This window comes from Onychostruthus taczanowskii, unplaced genomic scaffold (assembly GCF_017590055.1).
Source record: "Onychostruthus taczanowskii isolate IOZ18803 unplaced genomic scaffold, ASM1759005v1 scaffold1, whole genome shotgun sequence".
Taxonomy (NCBI): Eukaryota; Metazoa; Chordata; class Aves; order Passeriformes; family Passeridae; genus Onychostruthus; species Onychostruthus taczanowskii.
The window spans coordinates 30,840,200-30,851,272 of NW_024496525.1; positions in this window are offsets into that span (position 1 = coordinate 30,840,200).

Sequence of the window (11,073 nt, forward strand, 5' to 3'; positions counted from 1 at the left end):
TTCCTGATGCAACTTGAGGCCATTTTCTCTTGTCCTTTCACTTGTTAACTGAGAGAAGACACCAAATGCATTGTACAACTCAAAATTAAGTCAGCCAAGACTTTCAGGTTTTCTGCCTCCTACCACCACCCTGCAGCTGTTATCCAGGCTTGCTGCCCTCACATCCCATTCCCACGTGGCCAGCAGTTTGCTCAGTTCAGCACACCTGCAGCAGCTCACACAATGTAGGCTAGAGTGACCAGCAACAATGAACAATTATGATTGAACAATTATGCACACTGTGAACCCAGTGTGTGTATAACAGTAATACAGCCCAGGCAGAAGAACTCTCTAGGAAAGGCTCTCCAACTCATTATTTCACTCAGCTTGATTAAGAAGATGAGCTGTCAGGACTGAGCCCCTGCCACAGAGCTCCCAAGGCTGACCAAGGTGCAGGCGGATTTTAGGGTGCTGTGAAGTGCCTAGGAAGACCTCTGGGAAACTCAATTAATTTGCAGTGAATTTGTGCTACTCTGTAGGTCCTGTATAGTGAAATCAAAGCCCAGACAGCACAGCACACCCCTGAGAGGCAAAGATGCTCCTCTGTGAGAGAGCTGTCTTCCCCTTTCCACACCTGCAGGCACAAGGAGAGCTAAGCTGGCCCTTGGTGTGATCCTGGAGTGACCATTGCATCTTCAGATGATAAGACCTGTTTGGGTCTTCGGATTTTGGGACAAGGCGATGTACCAGGTACCCAGTGCTGCCCCATGACCTGTCACATCTGTCCTGGAGGTGTGGGCAGCACTGAGCCTTTGCCACAGCAGTCTGTCCTTGAGGAAGCAGAGGGAGCATGGCCTCCTCCTGAAGGGAACTGAGGAGTGGGAAGAAAGTAGGTGAATGGCATTCCTGAAACGTGGGAAAAGAAATGTTTTGTCATGGTTGCCATGGAAACTGGGAATGGACAATAAGCACTTAGATGTTTTATCATGTCCCTTAGCACTTGTAGCATGCAACCTGTGTGAAAAGAAGCATTATCCTGTACAGGGAAGCTGACAGGTACCTGAATGGGAAAAAAAAAGTGAGAGAATCTCTGCCAGGGCATCCCAGCAGAGGGGCTACAGAGACAGCAGGGAGATGGCACTTCCTGAGGTGCTGCTAAAGAATAGGAATGAGGTACTGTGGAAGGATGGGCAGCACAGAGTCAAACACCTGGCAAGACAGGATTTGGCATGGAGAATTCCATGGAACTCCAGGGCACATGCCACCCTTGGGCTCTCATTACTGCGAACCCCACTTTGGCACCTTTCTGTGATCCTACATGTTCTTAGTCCAACCAGGCATCTCACTCGCAGCTGTTCTGTTTGTGTTCTTCCTCACTGCACTATTTGAGGTTTTATTCAACACATCATGTATTACTTTCATCACTCAGATTAATTTTGGTGCATTTGACTGGAAAAGGTCACGTAGCTCCAGCTCAACCCTTAAATGACAGATCATACCCACACACTATCAATACTCCAAAGAGCAAGACATTTCCCTGGTTACAATGCATTCGTAGGCCAAAAATCCTTCTTTGTCCTCAGCACACCAAACATCCAGTATGTTGTGGTCATGATTATTTTGGTCATTTTGCTTTCCCCATCTGCCTAAAACATTAAATTTCTTCCTCCTGCTCCCACTCACATTCCTCCTCCAACATTTCCTTCAGGAAATCTTCTTATGGAAGTGCAAAAAAACTGCAGGCACTTATCACATGAAGCACATCATGATGAGAAACACCCACCCTTCTCATGAAGTACCACCTTCCTCCTATCCATCTTCCTGAAGTACATGCCAGTGATCATCTGCAACCACTCTGCACAAAGCTAAATAATTCTTTCTTCATGCTGAAACCACCAACAAAGAGCCTCCTTGGCCGGGGAAACAGAGCATACACTAAATCCAGATGCCCAGAACAAGAGTTATAGTGTTCATATCTCTAGAAGCAAATAGTCCCTCTCCATTCCAGCACCTAGACCTGTTTTTTTGCAATGACACACCATCACAGACCTTTCCACTTCCCATTACTCTCAGTGAATATTTTATAGTGATCAGTTAGCCTCTGAAAATCCATCGAAAGTACCTGATCCTGCTGGAAAAGACCAGGTATCTGTGTCTGTCATTTACAGCCCTTAAAGCCAGCTCCAACTCTTGCACATTTTCAGACTTTTGACATGACAGAGCAGAAATCTCCCCATTTCAAATCCCTGTGACATTTGTGTAGCTGGTCTCCCAAGCCTGTCTGTGAGCTCCTGATCAGCAGTAAGATGCCAGAGGTAATGGTGGTGGGGTTGCCCACTTGGATGGGCACATTCACGCTCCTCTCCTGTAGCTCTGGGCTCTGCTCACAGATCTAATTGGTCTTTGTCATCCAAAAGCTTTGCCATTGGCAGTGACCATCCAGTTCTGAACCACTACCTGTTCTCACCAGTTGTTGCTGCCTAGGTGAGCCCCAAAACAAAAATTTCATCAAGCAAAACAGCTTCATGTAGCTTCTCCACAAAATTTTATCTCATCTTCTTCTGGTATCATTTCCTGCAGTGTATCACCTCAGTATCCAGTGTCTTTGGAAACCTCAGATGTAAATTCTTCTGCCTGCCCAAATACAAATGCATGTGCATAATTCTGTCCATATTAATGAATCTCATAATCATAGCACTTAGCAGCATGTCCTCCATCTGCCAAACAGTAATTTGAAAATGGTGCCAGGAACACTAATGGGTGTCAGGAAAGGATGTGAATCACGGGAGCTCGGCGGTTTAATACGCTTACGCCTCCAGACCAGTATTCCTGTAGTTTTGGAAAGGCATCACACAAATTACTGCCAGTAAATCTGTAGAGTACAGCATAGAGGAAGGGACCACTGAACCTCAGGATATCTCCCGAGTACTGACAAAATAGCATATGCACAAGGGTTGTCAAGAGAAGCACATTAGATTGTGATAAATAAGCAGGGTGCACCAGAGAGTTTGATGTAGAGTGTACAACGTACATATTTATGTACTGAAAAATACCATCCCTGTATAGACATGGCCAAAGATCTAAAACAGTTAATGTCTTTTCTATAGATGGCCCAAAGATATCATTAAAAAATCTAGAGATAGATGTGGGTACCAGAGGGGGAGAAAACTGCAAGCTGTCTTCCCGATTAGTAGCTGGGATTAAATCCAGAATAGTTGATTTTCCCCATGGAGCTATATGACTATATTGTGAGAAGAATATGATTTGAATCTACTTTTTCATGGTGGGGAGAAGCATACTTCAACTGAATTTCTGTGACAGTAAGGTCTCTCTTTGGCTATGAAAATATATTCCGGTGCACAGCAAATAAGACTCGAAGCAAAGGTCTGTAGAGAATTAATATTCTAGATAAAGGCTTGGGTTTTGCCTGACACAGCACCAGGATGAATGGGCTGTTGTTAGGTTGAATTCTTTTCTTGTTACCAAGCAGGTCTCCCAGTAGCACTTGCAAAGATAAGGAGATCAGATCTCCAAATTCAGCGTGAAAGCTGATCACTAAATCATGATGGAAATTTTTCTCTTGCTTTCAAGGTATCAGGTAGTGGCTGTTACGACAGGCTACTGTGTCAGTTTGGAGACACATAAAATACCCTATTTTCTTCACCCTTAATACTAAGATTGTTGCCTCCCCATTAATATGCCCTTTTTATCTTTTCTCTTTCATTTGATATGTAATGCTACACTTTGCTTCGCTTGGTACTTTGGTGTGTAACCTACATCCCAAGGAGAGCACAAGGGACTGTGGGTCACATTTGTTTGGTAGCAGACCTGGCTGCAGATCATCATTCCAGCTGTCCACAGAGGATATGTAGCTGGCTGGCCTATAACCATCTCTGCCTTGTAAATCTGAGGTCTCCTTTATCACATTGCTTCACAGCAGAGATAAGTGTGTCCTGCAAACACATTTCTGTGCATCTGAGTCTTTTTATGGATTTGCTTTGACTGCTTTCCTTCCTTTTTTTGTGTTTGCTTTCCACAGTTATCCTGGGGAACACATTTTCTGGAAGGAATACTCACCAAGTGTGAATTTAGCATGAAAACACATTTCAGACTCATAATAACAGGCACTTACATCACAAAATAATTCCAGAAAGTTACACTCACCCACATGGGAACAGAAACACATCACATCATCAGAATACCAACATCTTCCAAAGAACTGGACACAAATGAGACACAAAACACAGATTATTCCAATAAATTATTTAGCAAATAAGTCTGAGCAATAGGTCCATACATAAATATTGTGATTTCTTCTCAGATAATCTACAAAGATAAATGATTTAGCTATGTGTCAGATGAATTATTCAGCCAAATACTTGGAAAATAAGTGAGATGCAAACATTTGCTCTTAAAGAAGTCCTTTTAATCAACTAATCTTGTCAGCTTCTGACATAGGAAAAATGGAAAGAGAATGAAGCATAACAGTTTCTTCCTGAGGAGCATTGATTATATGTCAGCAACATCCTTGTTTTAAATCTGGAGAAAAAGTCTTTGAATGCTAGTAACTTTCTTAAACCTTGCTTTGAGTTTGTAAAATCATACATAGCATCAAGATGCTACATCTCAAAAGTTTTGCAGAGATGCTCAAGGTCACAGTCAACATGTTTCTCAGAGAGATTCAAGAAATTAGCAAAAAGGCATCTCATCTAGCTCCATTTGTTTCCTCTGTTGGATCACAAAATGTATTTCCCTCTTCTTACACCTTTCCTGAGTTACATCACAGCACCCCATTAAGGCAAGTATGAATACATCTAATGACTCTCTCTTTCAAAACCACATTGAAATGCTTCTCCAAGAGAAGCAGCCTGCATCCCCCTTGAGCAATGAAGTCTGCCATCTGGTAGGTTTGTTCTTTATAGTCATTTAGAGGATATTAAATCTTCTTTTGTATGCAGAGAATTAGGTGGTGGAGGGACTTGGCAATCTATTGAAGAAAAAAAGATGGAGAAAAAACAGTTCATAAAGGCATTGTGTCCAGAGAAGAATATTAGAGAGGCATTAAGTAGAAAGACAAAAGGCAAGCTAGCATCAGCTCCTTTGAAAGCTGTAAATCATTCTAACTCCTTGGGTGGTTGGTTAAATTCATTGTTACTTGGGTAATTATTATTCTTCGCTAGAACCTAAGCTTCTAAACATATTTTGAAACAAAATCATCCAAAATGAGCTGCCAGAAAGACCTAATGGTGTGAAGGGGAGTCATGGAAAACATATGTTCAAACAGAGCCTTTAAGGAAATCTGCAACTTTTTATTTACATAGCTACATTACTTATCTTTGGAAATTAGGGCTGTTTCAAGCTATTGTCTTTGGTCACTGAGTAAGTGTTGAAGGTAGCAGGCTCCTTGAGGGAGGGAGAGTCTCCAGACAAGGTTTCTGGTGTACCTTGGAGACTTTCACTGACCCTCTAACCTGGAGACTAATGGAGCAGGCTAATGCTTCCAAATCTGTTTCAGCAGCGCCAGGAGCGGTGGCCTGGGTGGAGAGCCCCTCTGTGAAGTGGAGGCTGTTGGCAGACTCTTCCAGCTGGAAGGATCAGGTAAATCCCAACAGAGTACAGAGCTAGCAAATCTGTGGGCATGCTAGAAATTCAGGAGATTTGAGCAGAGTCTGATTATCTAAAGCAAATGTCATTGATGGCATGGGATTGTTTGGTTGATTGACTGATTGCAAAGACATCGCAGCTTCCAAAACAGGGATCTCAACTCTAGGAGGTTTAAGCAGGGCCATAAACCTAAGTTAGATCCAAGTTAATTTTATTTTAATGCTGATAGTTGTTGAGGATTTAAGCATTTGGTTTGTATGTATACAAAATGTAAACCAAATGTTTGTAGGATACAAAAATCTTAAGAACAGTGAGACAGTGTCACCACAAAATGCAAAATAGCCCTGAAACTGAAACCCACTGTAGCACCTGCGCTGGGGGAAGTGCCCAGTGCCACACAGAGCAGCCTTGAGCTAAGTTTTCTTAGTAGCAGCAGTCAGGAGTGGCATTTTGTGCCATCCTGTAGTCTCACATTGCAAACTCATCCAGACTTGCAGGACACAGCTGGCCCAGCCTCCTACCTGGGACAATATAGTCTCCTCAGGGCTCATGTAGGTCAGAAACTCTCTAAAAAGGGAATTCAACTGTTCTGAACCATGGCAAAAATACAAAAAGCCCTCACAAAAATGCTGTACACTCCCAAGAAGTGCTGACCACGCACAGGGCAGCACCTACACCACAAAATTGATCCATGTAAGCCAGCTGGAACAACCAGATGTAAATTGGAGGAGCCCTCTGGCTCCCATTGCTACCTGTAGGAAAAAACAACCCTGTAATGAGCAGCAGCAGCAGATTTCCAAACCCCTCCACTACTTCTCCAGATTCACAGTCAGTTTCCTACCAGACTCATGTGTCAGCAGGTCATAAAAAGTTTCAAGTCTCCTTTTCTTTTTCTGGCATTCTGGAAGAAGTTGTACTAACAATGAGCCACTGCTTGACAGCTCTGAATCCCAAGCTGTTGGGATACAGTGTGACTTCCAACATATTGCTTCCAGCCCCCACCACCCACGGGGAATGGCCTGGCAAGGGGAGAAGCACAGCCTGTTAGGAGGAGCCTTCCACAAAGAGATCCCTTATTCCCTGCACTCATGGCAAAGGCAGCACCCACATCAGGCGACACCAAGCAGCCAGTTCAGCTTCTGGCAGGTCAGGAGGTCAGAGAAATGGTGGTAGCTTCACACATTTTGTGTGCTGCATGGCCCAAATCAAAGACCAAAAGATACCACAGCCAGAAATGATGGAGATTTTTTTTTTTTCACCTTGAACTGCAGCTACAAACCCATGCAGGAAAGCTAACCCTAGGGGGCTGGAGGAGAAAGCAAAAAATTAAACACCACCAACTGCTGTCATTGGATCTGGCTTTGCTCCAAGGTCTGTTGGAGCTGAGATTGATAGGATATATAGTATCCTGGAAACAGTCAGTACCTTCAGCTGATTATAAAGCCATTTTAATCATCTTGCCACCGCCATGGTAACCATACCCCTAACTACAGCCTCCAGATGAGGAGATGGGCTGTTGGAGGACAGTCCAACACATCAGATGTGGCCTGTAGACCACATCTGATGATGATGCAGTGATTCAGACAGATAAAACCTTGCTCCAACACCAGAAGGGACCAAATTCAGAGAAGGAAATTAAGCCAGTACTGTAATACATGGTAGCCTATTATGATAGCCAACATTTAGCATAAAAATTTAAATGGACATTTGGTATTATAGTGGGAGGCCTCCTGTTACAGCAGTCTCTGCAGATCTTATCCCATCAAGAACCCCTGCAGTGCAGCACACCCACGCTGGGGTAGGCAGGGCCACATTCCCTGCACAGCAGCAAGGAATGAAGATGTGTGGCCTTGTAGGCATATCAGGGAGTGAAGCTTGAGGAGGGGGAAAGTGTATAGGGGAGGATGGGAAAAGCATGTAAGCAGGAGCTCTGCAGCCAAGGAACAGCAGGTGTTTTAATAAAAAGTACTTCTTCTCCTTCCAGTAAGTTTTTGCTATTTAATATCAGAATGCTTTATGTGATCCTTTGTTATTTCTCCAGCCTGAAGCCCAAAGAGCCCTGGCACCTGAAGCCTCTTTGATTCCCGTGCTCAGTGCAAGTTAATACACCTCAGCTCCCCTGCTTCAAACAGAGCCCCAGCATGACCAGATTCTCTGACCCAAACGCCCTTGTGCCAGGTGAGAACTGATCCCTTTAGCTGCTGCCTGATTTGTGTGAGAGCTGATCCTGTCATTGGCCAGCTGGTTTATGCCTGTTTGGATTGAAGAGCTGTGTTGCCTGGGTTTTCCTTCATGATATGGAGCCATGCAACCTTATGTATTATGAGGTGCTTCACAAAAACAGCTTTTAAAATAATCAAATATCTGCAAATTAATTGGAAATGCTTATTTCCCTCATCTCTGCAAGGACATTACTCAGTCAAATGCATCCAGAAAATTGAAGGACTGAGAATTTTCAGTCAGGACTGGAGTGATTAATAGTCTTGAAGCACTCACGTGCTGACATGCACGGTGAACAACACAGTGACATCTCACAATTCACAATGAGAGGCGTGTCCAGCAGGGATAGCAATCCACAAAGGGGAGAGAGGAGGGAGAGAAAGGTCAAATTTCCAACATTAAATTCACAAGGTTAATAATGCCTTAGCATCATGCATATTCATCTGACTCCTTCACTTAAGCTGAACCAGCTGTCCCTGCTTCTGACATTTTCCTATAACAGAGGTGAAAGAAATTGGTTCCTTTTAATCTATGGCAGGAAAGGTTTATGGTAAGAGATGCATATATGCTGTGTAAATGGGCAGTTGCCTCTGCTCAGCGGATGCACTGACTTATCAAGGCATGTGGAAACAGCAGGACACGAGCCATGAAGAATCAAGGTGAGAGCTGCATTGGAAAATGGACACACCTGTGTGCAAGTGCTGCTGCAGACATGCAGCTCTGGAAATTGCATGTCCAGCCTGTGTGTCTTTGGCCATAATAACAACTCAGATTTTGGCTAAGGCTCAAGGCAGGGGCACATGGGGGCTTGCACAGATCCTTTTCCCAAGAGCCCAGAGGTGGGCATATGCATGAGGTGCCATCCTTGGCCTCAGAACGGGCACTTCTCACTAAGTATCTTGGCCAGGGGTTTCCATCTGGATTTGGTGTGCAGGATGATTGTCCTTCCCACACCAGTCTTATCTGGATCTGAAAATGCAATCCCCTTCTCTTGGAGCCAGTAATTATTTCCATGAGATTCATTTAACAAAGGCACCTATCCAATACTTGTGGTTTCCTGGCATAATTAATAATGAGATTAAATTCAGTCTGTGTAGTGTTCAGATCAGTTGCACAGGAATAACACTGGTTGACTGGCACTTACCCTGTTCATCATCAAGAGAGCCTTTGCCATATTGCCTATTTTAGAAACTGCAGTGGGCTTCAGAAACTACCAGTATGGGACTTCCAGGAGCCCACACAGAGGATATCCCATCCATATCCTCTGCTTTCCCAGCTGGAGTCTGATCAATTTGCCCATGGAGCAAAGTGAATTTCCCACTTGAGACCTCAAGGGTTGGAAATAAAACTCCAAACTTGTCCTGGAGAGCACCAGGCAGATGTTATTTGCTCCTGAATGTTTACTCTAGCTGCCATGGACACATCTTGAGCCCTACAACACTCTACAGGTCACTGTGGGGGTCAACAGAAGACAGAATGCCCCACAGTGCCCACCAGGCTGGGTGCAGCCTCTGAGGCTTATCTGCCACTCGAGACTAAACAGATCCTGTGGTGGAGACAGAAGCTTGCTCTTCTTTGGGGCCACAAAACCAAAATAAATTGTTTCCACAAAGCTCAAAATAGCTTTAAACCATTGTTTTCCTTGACAGTAGTCACTGTCTGTCTCTGCTTTCCACCTTGCCTTTTGCAGCTTGTGGTGAAGCAGCTTGGGAAAATGCACAGGCAGGAACTTGCTCATGGAGACTAGAAGTGAAAGCAGGGGAAAAGTTCCTTGGAGGAATTGCACTCTCCCCACCAACCTCCTTGCAAGATTCTGGTGCCCTTAGATACAGGTGGCAGAAGCAGTTTCTCTGGAGAACAGTGGAACAGTGGAACAGCTTGTCCAGCCCCAAGTCTGGATCCTGCTCTGTCCCACCCAGCACCTGCACTGCACAAGGGGTATTCCCTGATGGGATATCTCCTTGATAGGGTACACATGCACCCTACTATCTCCCTGGAGTGCTGGTGCCAAGGACACCTCCTACTTAAGGATTTCCTGCAATCCCAATGTTATTGGGGAGTTGGTTTTAGTCTCCACAGGATAAATCTCCCCTTGCAGCTACTCTGTCCTCAGGCAAGAATAACTCAGGAACAAAACTGTCAGAAACAATTAGCCAGCCCATTGCCACGTGGGGTTCATTCTTAGACCACTGAGCTGTACAGTGAAGTGTATATCTATTGAATATATAGGATTAAGCCAATAGCTATGCTTTATATACACTTGCAAAAAGTGTATGTAAAAAGCACAAAGTGCATAAAAGGTCACTGTTCAAGAACAGCTTCCAAAGAGAGCCTACAAACTGGTTCTTGGGTGGCTGTTGGGTTGGAATTCATATCCATAACCCCAGCACTAGAAAAATTCCAGTAGATAAACTCCCTGTGTAGAGTGTACATATATCTACATATACATCCTTTGGAAGGAGCTGCTTTCACTCCCAAATGGGTTTCCTGGGCTCTAGCACAGATCCTTCTCATCCACCATCCTGGGTGCCTGAAGAGCTGACTGCAGCTGTGCCACCACTGTCCCACTGCCCCAGTGGAATTACCTTCCACCACTGCCCACAGAAAGAGGCAGTCTCTTCCCTTAAATCAGCAGCAGCTGACATTTTCACCCCCACCAGCCAAGCATGAATGACCCTGAAATGCAGGGTGGGCTCCTTATTTTCTGACAACTTAATGTTAAGACAGAGCAGAGGAGATTGAAGCAGAGGTTACACACTGCTTCCTCCTCACCTGCAGCTGTGTTTCCCCTGGATGCTCCATGCACATTGTGCCATCCATGGATGCTGCCATTTGTCTTGCAGGATCTCCCACAAAACAAATGCTGGAAGGGTCTTCCCTGGTTCACACCCATCTCCCTTTCAGTGTTCCCGTGCTCCATCCCGTGCTTCAGCTGGAAGCACCACTCTCAAGAAAAAGGCACTAAAGGAAAGGCCTGTTCCAGCAGCCGTGGTGCATGTCCCTCCTTTGAGCCTGCCAACGAGGGGACCCCATGGGCTGCACGTCTGCAGGCTGAAGCCACAGCTGCCATTGCTGGATGTGCAGAGGGAAGGAGGCAGATCCGCACCCCCTCTCATCCCTCTGCACCCGAGTTTGAGCCGCTTCCCGGCGGGATGCCCAGCAGTGGGGAGGACCGTGCTCCTTTGTACGCCCACATTCCTCCACCACTGCTCCCTAGGCTGCTGCCACCAGTGTGACTTCTGCCACTGCGTGTGTTTTTTGCCTCTATCC